Below are 18,225 nucleotides of genomic sequence, written 5' to 3'. Positions count from 1 at the left end.
AAAATAAAAGTTGTTTGGAATGCAAACTAAAGAGTAGCAAATGATGGGTATAAAAGAGAATAGAGATTGAATAGCAGGTTCAAAGCATAAAAAGAAAATTTTTCTTTTCAAAGAATTTTTTTTATTGCAAAGTCAGACTTACAGAGAGAGGAAAGACAGAAAGATCTGTCTAGTGATTCACCTTCCCAGTGGCCACGACTGCCAGAACTGAGCCAATCTGAAACCACGAGCCAGGAGCTTTCTGCAGATCTCCAACATGGGTGCAGAGTCCCAAGGCCATTCTCTACTGCTATCTAGGTCAACAAGCAGGAGGCTGGAAAGGAAATTGAGTTGCCAGGATAGGAACCATTCTCCTTATGTGATCCCGGCACATGCAAGGCAAGGATTTGAGCCACTATGCTACTGCACTGCCCCAAGAAGAAGAAATCCTAATTACTGTGCCAGCTCTCATGAAAAGATCTTTGGTGTCATCTTTGCTTCTTTCCATAAACTGAAGGAAAAAGCAGGGTAATGATTGAGAGAACATAACCATTTCAGAAAATCTATCTGATGCATGCATATTTTTGCATTTCTAGATTAATAAAAAAAAATCAGGGACAGATCCTCTGTCTGAAAGACATTGAAACTCACGAGTTTTGGACATGATTTTGATTGCTTAAGTGATACAGATGGAATGGCAATCCTTGAGAAGATGGGCTTTATCAATATTCATCAATGTTTAGTTTAGAAAGTGCAATCCTTGTTTCTCAGTCTGAATATTTTTCCTTTGCTTCTTTTCTTTTTTCTTTATAATTTTTTATTAACTTTACTTGAAAGAGTAATTGAGAGAGAGAGAGAAAGAGAGAAACAGAGAGAGATGTCTTCAATCCACTGATTAAATATCCAAATGGCTGCAATATCTAGAGTTCTTTCAGTCTGAACCCAGGAGTCAGAAGTTTCTTTCAGGTCTCGCACATGAATGCAGGAACCCAAGGACTTGGGGCATTCTCTGCTGTTTTTCCAAGCCACAAGCAGGATGCTCAATGTAAAGTGGAGCAGCCAGGATTTGAACCAATGCCCACATGGGATACTGGTCCTGCAGGCAGAGCAGAAGCTCCCTATACCACGATACTGACCCAAAGCAATGTTTTGATCTTGCTATCATGTTCATCATATGAAAAATGCAAACCTCATGGTGGCTTTATACCTTTTTATGTATAATAAAATAATATTTCCAAGTAATTTTATTTGTCATGACACCATTTAATAGTTTCAGGAAGCTGAAAAGAAATAAGCATCATTCTTGCGCAGGAAGAACAGGTATTTCTGAAATATCAGGGTAATGATAGCAAAGTAACTTGCTTTTATTAATGTTAACTCTGATCAGCAGGTTGAAGTAGGTTTTTTCCACATTTCCGCAGTAAGGAAGTACTATCCCTGACCCCCACCCCCACACTTTGCTCTCTGTAAGGAACGCTGCGTATTGCAACCCACAGTTACTGTTTTCTGTCTTAACGAATGGAGGGCTATGCTTTCCTTTCTGTGGACCGTGTAAATATATTTCATTCTATCTGCAAGGATTATTTCTCTTTAGTCCTATCTGCATTTGGCCAAAACTTCACTTATGTTAGCTTTAATTTGCAGGTGGTTAATTACTGCTTTGAATTACAACCAAATCTATACTAGTAATATTTTTTGTTGTTCTAATAGTTCCAATTTGACCATGGCGAATCAGTAACTTCATCCAGTGAAACACAATGCCTGTCACATTGGAGCTGAATGTAATCAGGGGGCATATTAAAAATTTATACTACAGTATTGGAGGACATTATGCTAAAAGAAATAATACAAACACAGAAGGACACATACAGTATATTTTGCTTATCGACATAAGCTAAAAAAGTTCCAACATGTGGAAGTTTAAAAAACCTCAATGTGAACATGCAATAGCAACTATACAAAGCTAGGAAGGACGTAATATTAGAGGGAGGTTCGTCATGGCTATCGGAGTCTGAAAGGAATCCTAAGTTTCTAGTGTTCCATAAAACAATGGAGCAACTAGCTTAAAATAAGCTAGAATATTTTCCTTGGAACATACAAGAAGGGGATGCTGAAAGTTCTAATAGTAAAATAATAACAGAGACTAGATCATTAAAAATTTGATACATACACTAAAATGGAATATTGTGTCCAACAAATATTTATAGTTTTTAAAATGAAAGTGGTTTCAGTAATTTTTTTTTAAAAAAAAAGTATGACAAATAAAATGCAAAATTGGTAACGTGATGGAACAATGAAATCCGTTCAATAATACTCTAAGCAATATTTGTTCTAAACTGATGTTGAAGGTAATGGCAAGTAGAAGCTGAAAGAGCTTTCAGGGGTTTCAAATGAGGTTGAGTGGTGATTTCTCAGGAAGATGAACTAACAGTTTCAAACCGTGTAAACTTGGACACAGAAAATATGAAACTGGCTGATAGGTGTTCTCTAATGGGAGCAGGAAAGGGGATTGTGGTTTTAATTCATTAACATGTAGAAGAATGAGTGTGAAGGTCTAATTTTCAAAGAATTGATAATTTTCATGCTCAAAATGGTATGATTGACTTGAAACACATAATTCCAAGGAAAATGTGACAATTTCAGAAATGTGGATACTCATTCATTTCACATTTTCTGCTGACGAATAATCTTAAACACTTTTGGTTTCACAACACAGAGTGCTAACCGCTATACAACCACGGCGCGCCACCCGCACACACAAATATTTTTGGTTTCTAAAACTATTTCTTACTTTTTTCATGTTATGATATCAGAATGCTTCAACAATACTTTCACTTTTTTTTGTTTTTATATAATAGTGTTATCTCTTTTCATCATAACATTTCAGCATGATGGCCACATCTGAAGACAACATTTTCCAGAATAAAGCTCTGCCGGTAGGTGACACACAGTCCCGATACGTGTTTGTGTGTGTGTTTTATATTCTTTTGATTTCTGTTTATGAATCTTAACTAATGCAACCCTGCTTAATTGACTCAAAAACTGAGCAAAACTCTAGTAGGGACCAGCCTCCATAATTGCAGATAAGAATGAGTGTAAGTAATGAGATAGGATAGAAAAGATACTGTGTAATATCTTGTTGGCAACATATGAAGTGTTAAGAATTACTGAGCATGATAAAACCTTCATGGAAATTTCAATTCAACTTTGCATTTGTGGTAATAAAGTGAATGTCTAATGCTGAGGAACAGGTGTGTAGGGAATATCTGGTCTATTGATTACTCCATTGCATGAGGCAAACACAATGCATTTCAGATACATTGGGTTCAAATTGTGATCATGCTCCTTATTCTTCCTATTATGTGACTTGACCTTCTTGGAGGCAGCAGGTGATAGCTCAAATGTCTGTACTGCTGCCACTCCTCTTGCAGACTTGGATTAAGCACTAGATGCTGGGGTGAGCCATCTCTAGCCCCAGCCACGACAAGTAGTACAGAATGTAGTAGCACACAGATCTCCCTTGCTCATTCGGTCTTGCGGTGTGTGTGTGTGTGTGTGTGTGTGTGTGTGTGTGTGTGTGTGTGTGTGTGTGGTGTGTGTGTGTGTGTGTGTGTGTGTGTCCCTGCACCTCAAATAACAATTTAAACGATTGAGGTGGAGAAGGAGATCGTACCAATGCAGCACTGACTTGCTTTAGATTCTTTCCAAATTTTTGCTTGTTTACTTTATAAATTTTGGCCACTGGCTAATTCTTTCCTTTGCTCACTGGCACTACTAATGCTCCAGAAATGATCTTTTCTATTTTTCAGCCCACTGGATATCAGCCAACATACTGTTCCTAAAAATTTTTGCAAAACGTTAGGTTTTAAAACAAGTGTGCCATGCAAAACAATTTTATATTAGACTCCGAAAGCAATCAAAATAAAGTTGGAAAGATATGGGCATATACGGAGCGTTACATGCATTTACTATACCTGAGAACAGATAAATTATTTTCTATGACCTTGTTTGCTCTTTCAATCCATAACCTGAATTTTTTTTTACATATTCTCATTTGTCTTCTGAAAACCATCCAGTATGATATTCTCATATCAATTGACCCTTCCAAGCAGAACAAAATAAAACAAGTAAAAAATATGGAATGTTGAGCCACAAAAATAAAAGTTTTTAATTTATTTATGGCATATAACTACTTAGCTTTCTAAAATCTCAGTACAAAGTATTTTATCCCACCTCCAAAATGTGGCCATTGAAAGTTGGAAATTTCTTTAAACTGCATAAACAAAAAGAAATGCATGTGGTTAGAAGCAAGCACCACGCAGTGGCATGTATTCATTTGTTGTCTATTATTTTAATTAATTCTGGACCAGCACATTCAGCACTATACGAGTGTAGCAATTATTACTCAGTTGATGTTTTCATTTATCTAATTTTCCCCTCAAGGATTAGAAACTGACTAGATATTTTCTCTTTGAAAATTACCAATTAATGTCAACAATTGCAATTTCATGTAAAGTCAAGCCTAGCTTGGACAGAAATATTGAAAGAATAATGAGTTTTGTGTTCTAAGCATTTCAAACTCCTGAATCCATAAAGCAAATCTTACAATACCCAACATGATGTTATAACTGTGCACATGCACACTGAGGACTTTGGAGAGAATTTTGAGTGTACAAATAGCATTTGTGCGGACCAGGTAAAAGTTTCCTTAAAGATACACACAGAGATGTCTTCCAACATATCACTTGCATTGAATAAGCACAGTTATAATGAGTTTCATTATTCCCAGTACTATACCAAACATTTGGCACTAAACAAATATATTTTACTTAACATACTCAATCACAGTTTGATCTTCTTGTTATGACAAAGTAGTTTTCTAAATTCAAAGATTTTACACTTTCACGGTTGATTTAAGAAATGAAGACTTTGGAATTCAATTGCTATCAATTATGATTGCTGGGAATTTTACCACCAAGGAAGTTTATTTTTAACATTTCAGTATATTAGGGATTGCTACACCTGTAGTAATTATTGACAGTATCACCCCAAGATCAGAAATCTGAAGCTGATGGTTGCTAATGCAAAATGTGTCATCTGCTCGCTCTGTGAGTAAGGCGTCTCTGAAAGGTTACCTTTGAGCTGTTGAATCAAAAAGGCCAATGATGACGTTCAGGTGAAAACGGAAGGCCTGAGAACCAAACTGATGTAAGACTCTGGGTTCAACTCTGACATAGTAGAGCAGAAATGGACTGTTCAGTGCTTCCATATACTAGTTTTCCCTACTCCCCTGGCTTATGGCAAATCTCTCTTGACTCTACTGAGTTATGTGCTAATGTTTTCCAGAATCTCCCTCATAGTTACGTGTGGCTGTAATATTTTACAATCTTTCTGGGCATTCCTTAGTCAGTAATCTTAACTCATGAAATGAGCTTTCCCTGTAAGTCCTATATATCGTTCAAATGGTTATCCTGACATTTTAATTATCTACACATTTCATTTGTTCTTTCTGTGTTTCATATTTGTGCAACAGTTGATGTGCCTTTGTGTGTGTGCAACTGTTTTTCTCTACCACTCACAATAACTTCCATAAAGTGACTGTCCTTTACCCGTACGGCTCCAGTGTTTACTTGCATTTCCAAACACTAGGATTCCATTACATGCCATAATATAATTGCCAAAATTAAAAAAAAAATCATACTGAATTACCGGTTATGTCAATTTTTTTTTCAGCCAGAATTCTAAAAGTAATACAGAGCTTAGAAAAAAATCTACCCAGGACTCTATATTGTATGCATTTATCATGTGTTTTTTGTTTCACATGAAACCCTTTTGGAATTGTTTGCTGATTTGCTTTGTTAGGAATGAGTTTGTTTTTAAGTAGAGGTTATTGTGTAGAGGATTTTAATTCAAATTTATCAGATATTTTTCATAGTTAGATTTAGCTTTGGTGCTTTTATATAAGAAATATTTTAGAAATGAAGTTATATCTTTCTTATATCACATCAGTTGTCTAAACATTAGTGCACTGAAATATTGGAAGTTATACCCTCAATACTTGGTTAATTAATTATTTGATTAATTTTAAATACTTACTTAATTTAATACCTGCCATGATTTTCCACTGTAAATTATTTTTTTTATATTTGGAAATATTTACTAGAGGACTAATATAATTTATATAAATATTTTGCTATTCTCAACATTTCACCTTACTTTGGGCATCTGTTGATAGATGCTGATTCAAAGATTGTGATCATTAATAAGGCACAATTTATTTTTTACTCATATACTTTATACATCTAATATTCTTGGTATTTTATTGAAAGGAACAGCTGTTTATTATCAATTTGTGATTAGTATTTGCATTTGGGAAGTATTAGAGTAAATATACTACGTACTTTTTTTAAGATTTATTTATTTTTATTGCAGAGTCAGATGTACAGAGAGGAGAGATAGAGAGGATCTTCTGTCCGATGATTCACTCCCCAAGTGAGCGCAACGGCCGGTGCTGCACTGATCTGAAACCGGGAGCCAGGAGCTCTTCCGGGTCCCCCATGTGTGTGCAGAGTCCCAAGGCTTTGGGCCGTCCTCGACTGCTTTCCCAGGCCACAAGCAGGGAACTTGATGGGAAGTGGAGCTGCCGGGATTAGAACCGGTGCCCATATGGGATCTTGGGGCGTTTAAGGTGAGGACCTTAACCACTAGGTCACCGCGCCGGGCCCAGATATACTATTTTTAATTGTTACTTATTTTCAGTCCAAAAATGTCCAACAAACCACCATTATTTTAGTCCTATGATAAAACACACATGTTTTGCAGTGAATAAAACAGTTTATTTATTTTTATTAATTGTGTGGGTTCTCAGCTTTTCTGACATACTATTTAGAAATACTTGCAAGGTTACATGCACATAAAAGCATTTCCGTAGTGTGCTTAAACGTTTATCAGCCATTATTTGTAGGGTCCTCCAAAACTGTGACTGCCATTTGTTTTCACAAACTTACAACAAAAGATTTATTGCTTACATGATATTTCTTAACAAATATATATATCTTGCAAAAATATATATATATATACCAATTTAAAAATTATGGAATTCTAAAATGTTCCTGATTTTACTAAGGAACATAATTTTCTAATGTTTCGAAATGTTTAAGAATGCTGTTTCCCTTTAAGATACATATAATAGTGATGAATTTCTTAAGATGGCTTCCACTGAAATTTTCTACAGAGGTTAACGATTTTTTTGTTTGATTGCTAGAATTAGTCTACTCGTTCATTAAAGAAATTGAAATATGGATTGAAAATTAAACAAAACTTCCATTTATGCATTACATAAATGTCATAATTTTGCATCAGAAACAACACAGGTTTTTTGAACATTTTTTTTTTACTTATTTTTTGTTATTAGTTTATAATACAGTTCCTAGTTTCTGGGATTTCTCATCCCTCTCCCCAAGTTACTACCCCTCCCATCCCACAAGCATTGATTTCTCCTTTAGTATTTTAATGGGCGGTGCTTCACAAACCGTGATACACCCATCATGCTGTTAATGAGTATTTCCCAACACTGTGGGCAATGGACAATGTCGAAGATTCCAGCACCCTGCTCTTTCTTCCAAATGCTCTTTGTCTCCATATCCGAACATATCAGTCTCTGGTGCACTTCTATTATTCACTGAACAATAAACTTAACTCTACTTATTATAAAAAATGCAAACCCTTAGTTCTATTTGATTGCCATATAGAAATTAAAGCTTTCAAAAAACAGGAAAAAAAACTAAGAGAAAAAAAAAAACCTTGATAATAGAGAATACTAAGTTCACTTCAAATTCAAGCATTAGAGTTGGTCAAGGCATACTTGTATTTTAAAAATGTAGGCAAAATTTAACCTGTACATGCTACTTAAATGTGTGCAATTTATATGTTATTTGAATCTATAACATAGAAGTCACCACTTGACTCCATGATGATTGAAGCACTAGTAGATTTTCTGTTGCAACTTTTGAAGGACATTGCAAAAGGAGGTGATGTCACTAAAACTCCAAGTTGGGATTTTATTCGTAGAAGCATTCAGGTGAGCCACTAGCAATTTTTCTCAATTAAGAAGCACAAAATAAGCATGCAGGTAATATGTACCCAAGGAAAAGTGCATTCTGCCCTGATTGTACAAGCTGGAGTGGTGTTTTAAGTAGAAAGGTTATAGGAATCAAATCCATTTTGGAGTAATTGTGTAAGCTGAAGAAAGATTGAGCCATTTTGCAACAGGAAATTTCAAGAGCACAATGAAAATAAAGCCATTTCTGAAAGTAATTTCAGATTTCATACCCATGCAATCAATTACAGAAAACCCTGAAACAGAAATATTCCTAAAACAATATTTTGTTTTATAGGGTGAATATGCATTTGAACAAATCTCTACTCAAAAGACTGTGCTGAGATTTCAAAAGTGAAGTAATCAGCTTGCTTTGTGACCTTATCCTTTTGTTGCAAATAAGGTGCTTCCTGTCATTTTTGTGGATATCAGTTCATTAATAACCTTTGGAGTATTTTTAAGTCTCTAAATTCAGGCTCTGATTTTACAGGTACCAGTCTGAAATATTTGTGGTATCAGAGGTTTTGCTTTGTTTAGAAAGGGAGTCGGATCATAGAGTATGGCTCTCTCCATCACCATGGGAACAAATGAAACAAGCCTAGACATTAAATTAGACTTGAAACTATCAACCAATTGTTGGCCAATGTTCCATTAGTGCAGTTCTATCACTGCTGGCTTTTCAAGCTAATTTTTTGCAAGTGAATATTCATGCAAGAGAGTGTTCAGCTAGAAACAAAAAATATATATTTAATAAATGTTTACCCTAACAGGTAATTTTATTATTTTCCATTTTCAGTAAATATATAAGCTAGCATGTACATGGCGGAATTGAAATGTTTTTAAAACCCCTGCTTATTAAAATGAACAAACAAAGCTAAAAATGAAATTGTGTTCCCAGGGACACATCTTTATGAAGATAATTTAATTTATTTTCCTCCTAGAACAAGATTTTGTCTGTAATGAAAAATAATTCAGAAGAATTTGGTCAATTTAAATATAATAATGTTTTTCTTAGCCATAATCCTTTAAAATGGTTTTAAGCTCTAAAGATATTTTGAGACAGAAAAATTGAATCCCATAGGAGCATTTTGAGAAAAGTCACTCTAAAAGCTGACTTAAGATAATGAAGTGCACTTGCCCATTAGCATGGAACCATCATTACAAGAAAATCCAACAGCCAAAGGATTTGGAGGAGAAATGAAATAAAAATGATGTGGCAGTCCTTTACTTGAGCAGATTGTAGTAAGCAGTGCACACATGTTGAAAATAGTCCTCATTTTTAATCTTTTATTTATTTCCCCTTATCCAACTATTATATCAACAGTTGCATTGTTTATACTGTTTTGTAAAAATGAAGGACTCCAGCGCTGACTTGTTTTCTGGTAGTGATTTAGACTAGGGCATGTAGTATTAATTCCTTACGGGCATAAGAAAATACACAGCACACATTATAATTAGAAGTGCAAATTTCCAAACTTTCCCTCTCAGAATTTTGAACATACATTGTGTGAAGACTAATGTAGTTGCTCAAGCTGAGCCCTTCATCTTCTTCTGTTTCTAAAACCTAAACTTCCCTCTAAACCATGTAATAAAATCCCTGGAAAGCAGCTTCTAGGATAGGCAGTTTCTTTTGGAAACTAAACCTTTCCACTGCCTTCTTCGCTCGCCTCAACTGAATCAAGCTTCTCTGTGCAGCTCCTGTTTGATGCAGCTACTTGGTGACACCATCAACCAGCACTTGCCTCCTGTTTGTGAGCAGTGGAAGACAGTCTGGAAGCCCAAACTTACGTCCATTCTGCTTCCAAGAAAGCACTTTGTGTCTCCATGCTTGCTCTCTATCTTTGTGAAAGGGCATCAGTTCATGAGCCAAACTTCCCTTAAGTTTTTTCACTTAAAATCACACAAAAATTCTTTGGAAGGATTGCAAAGCTCTTTCTCTCTCTCTCTCTCTCTCTCTCTCTCTCTCTTTCACACACACACACACACACACACACACACACACAAACACACACACACACACACACACAAACACACACACACACACACACACACACACAGAGGAAACTGTGGAAGGTAGATCGAGTACATGGACTGCTGTGCCCATGGGAGAGATCTTAACTTCCGGCGGCTCTGGCCACTGGGGTCTTTGGGCGTGTGAGCCAATAATGGAAGATCTTTATCTGTTTTACCTTCTCTCTGTAAATCTGCCAGTCTAATAAAATAAATGATTAAAAAAAAAACTACCAATATTATGGGAACATTTATCAGTATTCTGTGTATTCATTCGATCATTCTCTTCAAAAAGCTGTCTCAACGATCGGGTAAAGCTCTGCAGTCTCTCTTTTAACTCAATTGAAGGTAATGACCTTGAATTAGTCTTTGTGAAAGAAAGAAAATAGACATGAAATTCCTCACCCTCACATCTCTGACTCTATATAGAAACTCGAGTCAATCACTAGATTACTCGTTATCCTTCCTCTTAGAACGAAAGTGGGGTCCTTGTTCCCCTCAAAGACTGATCTTTATTTTCTGCTTTGTATTCTAACCTGCTTTCTTTCTCAAGAACCCTACCTACCTCAGCTCTGCTTTAGTTATTATTAATCTCTCTCAATTTGTTCATTCCTATATGGAAAAAATGTGCTTACTTAATTTTTTAACTTTATTTCACAAAGCAAATTTTATCCATATTCTTTTTTGGTATAATGACAATACCATAGCCTACTTCTTAAAATAAAATAAGTAGGAAAGTTTTATTAAAACAATCCTGTTATTGTCATACTTCAGTTCTATGAAACTTCTTTTTGCTTACTATGCTGTCAATTTCCACTAATCAATTAACACTTCATTGAGGGCATATCAACCACTTGATTTTTTGAGACATATTTCCTCTACCCTTTAGTACCAGCATGATCCCCAGCTTAATTATTTACTCAATGAATACTTCTCAGTCGGTGTACCTATTTCTTCCTTCAATCCAGATTCGAGTAATTTGTTTTCACCATCACATTTAAATGATATAACTTGCAAATTCTCTTTCTGAATCTAACATTTTTTTCTATCTCAGGGTCGTCTAGAAGTGAACTATTTGGTGTACTAATGATACTTAACATATCCTAAATAGAAACGGTTACTTTAAATATTCATAGCATTTTCATCACATTTATTTTTTCAAAAAATTTCAGGCAAGTGCACACACACAAACACACACAATCATTATCCTCAAGCATTCCTTCTGTCTAATCACAACTTCAAATAAACAACAAATAATTCTTAAGGTACTATGTATGTTGTCAACTTGTTCTTTTGGATGATTGTGTCACGCTTGTAACTACACTTTCATCAATAAATCTGCAGTCTTTCTTAAAAACTGACATATTTCTAAAAGAAATGTATTTATTATTTTTACCTGTTTGTTTAAAAAGTGGAACAGAGAGGGAGATAAGGACAGAAGAAGAAAGGGGGAAAAGGAGAGAGGGAAAGAGAAGGGAAAAGAAGGGGAAAGAAAGAGTGAAGAGAGAGACATTTTTATTCACTGTTTCGTTTCCAGAAGCCCTGCAACTGAAACCAACAGGTATGAAGGCTGCCAGTGGACCCACGTGAGTATTGGGGACCCATGTACTTGGGCCATCTTCCAAGGCATATCAGAAAGCACCCAAACAGTTAGCAAAGTGATGCTGCTACTGCAAGTGATAACACACTACAGCATAGAATCAACCCCTCATATACTCCTTAGATTATATGAGTGTCCTTTTCAAAATGTGAACTCCAAGTTAAAAAAAGAACATTTAGAAACTACTAGGAACACATGACATAACACAAAGATGATGACATTGTTGATAATGGCTGATATTCAGATGTTAACTGGAAACTAATAAAAAGGAAAAATCACTTTATGGGACAAGATGTTTTGCCATTTTATATATCAGATTCAATATTCATGCACAATATAATAATGAATTCACCCAAAATATAAGAAAATATACTCTAGTTGAATATGGACAAAATACGGAACATGGGTTTCAGAGAAGAGGATATCAACATGATTAAACAACACATTGTGTGTTTTTTAGAGTCAGCTACCCTAGGCACAGTTATGGAGACTAGCCTTTAAATGCCCACACCCTGTATCAACACATGTGTGTTTTATTCCTGATTCTCACCCCTGACTCCAACATCCTGCCCCGCAGACAGGGGGAGGCAGTGGAGACTACCACCTACATGGCAGAAGGGAATGGAATTCTCTTCTTCCAATCTCAATGCCTCATCTGCAACAGAGTAATTATGGCTTTTTCTCTTTCCATCCACAAATGTGGCTCTCCCTCTGTCCCGCAAATATCCAATACAGATGCCATCCAGCCTTTTGGTGACCCAGTAGTTATCTTGAATGCTTGACTCAGACAAGCAGTCATTAAGATAATGCATCACTCTTCTCTGACACCCAGGAATTTTTAGATAAATGTTAATATTTCCTGAGAATAGATTACTGGAGAGCATATGCTGCCTTTGTCTGTGAAATGTTTACCTGTTGACTGTACCTGGTACAGGAATCCTTTTATCTTGTGACCAGCCAATATGCACTTCTGCCCACCAGATTCTAGTAAATAATGTTCTGTCTGAAAAGAATAAAGAGGAATGGCCAAGCAAAATAGTTTGTCAGTTGTGACACGATTTTGAGTGTGTCAAGAAAATTTTGAATGTGAAATATCACTGTGAGAGTGATATCTGTAGCAATTCTAACTTAGAAACAACACAAAGGCCCAACTAGATACATTATAGCAATGGACTAGTGCATGCAAAGAAGTCAAACTACAATAATATATATCACATAAATCAATTTCATATGCATAATATTGGGAATATTAAAAAGTCAGGTTTAATTTAAAATATTTTAATCAAATATCTTAAAGATGATGAATAAAAGTCATCAAAAGCATTCACTTTCTCCTTTTTAAATTTTACCAGTTTATTCTTCATCTTTAGCATAAGTTATCCTAAAAGAAGCACCTCATACTTCTAAGCAACAAGAAACATGATTATCTCTCTCCATTCTGAAACTGGTTGACTTATCTATGTCACTGTCTTGCACACAGTTTCAAGCCCTATCTTGGGTCTTTCATTTGATATGGGTTTATGCATAAATTGCTATGTCCACTTGTTGCATCCTATAGGGAAAAAAAAAATTACTCTGGCTGAGGCCCAGGCACATGCTAAGCCCTTGGCATCTCAGAAGCCAGATCAGTATGATATGGAAGCCTTGGCAGCCCAATGAATGGAATTAACAGCATGGCCGTGGAGATTCATTGACACCATATGGTGAACAGTCTAGTGGCTGGAGAGAAAAACGCATTATAAAACCTGTGAATTGTGACAATGTCAGGGAGAAAACTCTGCCTAATGAGCATAGATCAGTCTTATTGCAAAAATGATTGAGAAAGGCTTTAGACATGTATAGTGACAAAAACCCTGCCACCCCCGAAGGGCAGATTTTACTTGGTACACATTTCTCTGATCAGTTAATACTGCACATTCATAGGAAATTATGTACATTGTTAGTAATATCTCAAAGCTACTTTCAAACACATTCTACATACAATATTTGTAATAAAGGGATAAAATGAGAACTCTAGTGTGGGAAACAAGAACTTAAATCTATGCTCAGACTGTAACATTTGGGATATAAACAATGAACTGTGACTTTAGTGTCAGCCAAGGTAGGGATGCTCAAGACAGAATGTTTCTGCTACAAGAAGACAAGCCATTGCTTCAAGGCACGTACTTGCCTGAAAAGTGCACCTGATCCTTGCTCCCATTGCAAAAAAAAAAGAGGGGTGTTGGAGTGGAAGTTGTGTGCAGTTTCAAAGGGAGCATATTATACCCAGTTCTTACATGTCCTCGTCCAGTAACTGAAAAGGAAGCAGGACTTTAGATAACTACCATGACCACTACAACCATTGTACTCATGCAATTCCAGATGACGCTGGAGGCCACAAGTTATGATCTTGGTTTTCTGACAGAGAGGCTTCGTCTTTTGGGAATCACTATGTGCATCCCTGACCTCACAGAATCATGTTGTCCTGGAAGCTGAAAACAAATCCCAAGTCTAAGTATTTAATGTACATTTGCTTCACCAGATGGAAGTTGCCCTTGAGTTTTTGGTGATACTGAAAGTTGTATTTCTTTCCTGTGTATGAAATTGATATCCTCTCTGGCCATCACGGTCAGTTCACTAAACCCTAGTTTAGTAATCTTCTATTATGATGCTGGTGTGTACTGGAACAAGATCCAACTTGGATGATCTCCCTATTGAAATTCAACATAGAATAGAAACTCAAGGTGAAATATTTCATATCTGGATGGAATACATATGCTGAAATTCTCTGTGTTGTCCTATAGGTAAGGTTATGAATTGATACCAGTAGCCCAAGAAAGCAGATGGTAACTGGCAATTTCAGTCTATGACTTATGATTTTCCTAAACATAGAATCATGTATCCATATCATAACTCTTGCAATTATATATGTATATACATATATATATGTTTTTGTGTGTGTTACACATATATGTATGTATATTTTTATTTACAAGGTGCATTTTGCAGAGAAAGGAGACAGAAGAAAAAGTTCTCCATTGCTGTTCCAAAATGACTTGAGCTGAAGCCGATAGCTTCTTCTGTATCAGCCACATGGCATAGGAGACCAAGGACAGGGCTTTTTTTCCAAGGCCATAAGTAAGGACTGGATCAGAGTTGGAGCTTCTAGGATGTGAACTAGGCCCATATGGGATGCCAACTCTATAAACAAAGGAGCCTGGTACACAACCTTCTCAGTTTTAAAGACAAACTTGGAAAATTGAATAATTCAAGATTTCAGGATTATGAATGTGATGTGACTATCATCACATTTTATCCTTTTATAACAAATGTCTAGGATACTCTAATGCAAATTCCTGATGAAGCATGCTTAAAATTCCTAGACAGTAAAGATTGATCTTTCTGCACACCAAGAATTCCAGTATCTTTTGACTACTAAGGGACACCCTCATTATAACTTCACAGTCCTAAATAGTCCTCCATTAGGAATTTAGGCATAAAACTCCACACTTTAATTAATTGTTTAATTAATTAAACTATTTCCAATGTTCTAGGGGAACTTATCTAAAGACCAATAAAGTGCTATTTCTGGGGAGAATAATGACATAATATTTACCAATTAAAAGTAGGTCTCTCAACAGTAATTCTGAGACATTGAGAAGTAATGAATGACTTCTCACTTCAGCAATAGGAACCCATGCTGGATGTAGGATTGCCACAGACAAATCATCAGCTAAAGGCACCTGGTATTGGCAGAACATTGTAGGATCTTTTTAGATCCTTGATCAAATCAGTGTATGAAGCCTATTCAAGGCCACAAGATGGCCAAGATAATTTAGAGATATTATTGTTCCTGTATTTTGGTTGAGGAAACTATACAATGTACTTTAGTCTACTCCTGAGTCTCAAACTCAACATCAGGGACAAAGGGCTCTAGAGGTTGAAGACGACTAATTAGTTAGTAGCAGATATTCTTACAGACTATCAAGGGCTCATTTAGTTTCAAGTGATGTAACTCCCCAAACATGCCATGTTCTTCAAACTAGATACTCATCCACCACTTAAAAATGTATTAAAATGTCTCAAAATCATGAGGAGACCTCTTGTAAAATGAGGATATTGAATGATTTACCATGTCAGTAGGTTCCTGGAAGAAGGGACTACATGGCCTAGATAGTAGCACCCACCACCTTACCTGAAAAGGTCGAATTTAGATAATGAATATAACATTGAAAATAAGGGTAGTCCTGTGATTTAATATTTATATGGATTCCAAATTTGTTTTCCTCAAGTTACATTCATATACAACATCTCAGAGAAATAGAGTTCTATTGACCATGAAATTCACAAATTAAAAATGGCCAGGATATATTGACTGTCTTATGGATAACAATGGGATCACTGGAAATGGGTTTTTCACATTACATGAAACGCTAAATGGGAAAATACCTTTATTAGGTAAGAAAATGTAAGGGAGAAGGCTTAGTGTGGCTGCCAGGATTTTTTCTTTGTTTGTCTGTTTGATTGATTGATTGTTTTGTCCATAGGGAAAGCATCGGGCTATTTCCTCTCTGATAGTATGTCCCTTTTTTCTTAGGAAAAAAAAAAAACACACAAACAAAAACAAAAATAAAAGGCCTCTGTTCCAAAATGGAGACAATCATGCATGCTTTAGATATTTGGCTTCTCATTGGCATCATGATTTTACTATCTAACTTCCAATACTCATGCCCATCTTTAGTATAACCTCCTGTGGAGCACATTCTTGCTCAGACATTGTATGGAAGGGATTTCTGAAAGACTTTAAACCCTGCGGTATCAAATGTGTTTCCAAAATATCCACATGGGGAATTTCTGTTGATATGGTTACTCCTCATGGTCCACGCAATGAACAACATCTACTTACAGGGGTTCCAGTATTTGCATCTACATTGGCTAGTTTGCACACTGGGGAAAAAAGTTCTTTTATGGATGGATTTCCTCTGACTAGCAAGCTTTACTAGAAAATGCTCTTCTACGCATATTCTTTTCCACTTTGTATGTAAAGGAGTATGAGGAGAGATTTTCCCATTGTAGACTTCTGTGGGGTGTTTAGTCCAAAGGAGACTCCTACGCACACACCATGAATATAAGAGAAAATTGTAAAATACCCTTTTTATTTCTTATTTATTTTTGATTTAAGACTTCCTGCCTAAAATCTGGTTTGTGTTTTCATACATTTAACCTCGGCATTACATGTGCAAGCATCTTTTGCATGAAAATTGGCACATCAGGTGAACTGATTTGTTATTTCTCTAAAACACTTCTGAGATATTAAAGCACACTAGATAAACACTCCCAGGGTATTTCACTGGCAGTGATAGCGCAGGCACACATTGCATTCTGGCTGAACCCACATGCCTGCACATTATCAAATTTATGTGAACAGATGTCCTGTTTTCTTCAAGATAATCATGACCATTCTGACAATACAAAGGAGATATCAATCTGATTACGTTCATGCTGACAATGTCAACTACAGAAATATTAATTGGAAGATATACTCACAGAATAACTATGAACTCAATGAATTCACAGTTCTTGAGTTTATGAATTTTTTTTCATCTAGGCACGATTTAGAATGGAATGTGATTACTGTGACTTACATTTTATTGACAAGAATCATGAAATTGTTACATACTCCTTTAAAGATTGTAAAATGTTTTACCTCACTTGACCTGCTACTATATTCTATGAATTGAATAAATAGATGATTTTTGCCCTTGGTAATTAGAGTCAGTAGACCAACACAAGATGAATGAATTGACAAGTTAAAAAAGTCTGGCTAAACCCTTGTCATGTATGCTCCAAGATCTGTAATGATTGCCAGCTCATGTCCTAGCTCTTCACTTTCCATCCTACTCCTCGTTAGTGGCCTGGGAAACTAGTAGAGGATGGCCCAAAGTTTTGGGACCCTTCAGGTGGGTGGGATACCAGAAAAAGGTTCCTGGCTCCTGGCTTCAGATCAGCTCAGCTCTGGCCATTATGACCACTTGAGGAATGAACCAGTGGACAGAAGATATTTGTCTCAGACACTGCTTCTTTCTGTTAAACTGCATTTCAATTAAAAAGCAAATAAATATATCTTAAAAGAGAGGAAAAATATAATGGAATCTTAGCTAAGTAGTGACATTTTTTTCTATTTCCATAAATCACATTTAAATGTTGGGAATAATTTTGTCATTTTAGTATTATACTTCCTGCTCTTAGTCTGTGACTGTATGATAGATTACAATTCTGTTTTTCCAAAAATTGGGGAAAGGAGGAGAGGTGAGCAAAGGAAAGAAGAAGGGAAAAAGTATGGATGTCTACTTAGACGTGTACCAATGGGATGCATAAAATCTAACCTCTTTATATTGGTGCAGATATTAATAAAAATCATGAAAATAAATGACAGATAAAAACTGTCATGTATTTCTTAATTTCAACATAAATATTTTTGAAACTGATCCTCAGGAAAATACTATTTCATACTGACTACATTTCACTTAATCAAGAAATGTTAGGACTAATTTAGGCA

The sequence above is a fragment of the Ochotona curzoniae genome, unplaced genomic scaffold (genome assembly GCF_017591425.1).
Source record: "Ochotona curzoniae isolate NIBS_2020 unplaced genomic scaffold, NIBS_Ocur_1.0 scaffold_4505, whole genome shotgun sequence".
Lineage (NCBI taxonomy): Eukaryota > Metazoa > Chordata > Mammalia > Lagomorpha > Ochotonidae > Ochotona > Ochotona curzoniae.
Note: the sequence above shows the minus strand (reverse complement) of the source record.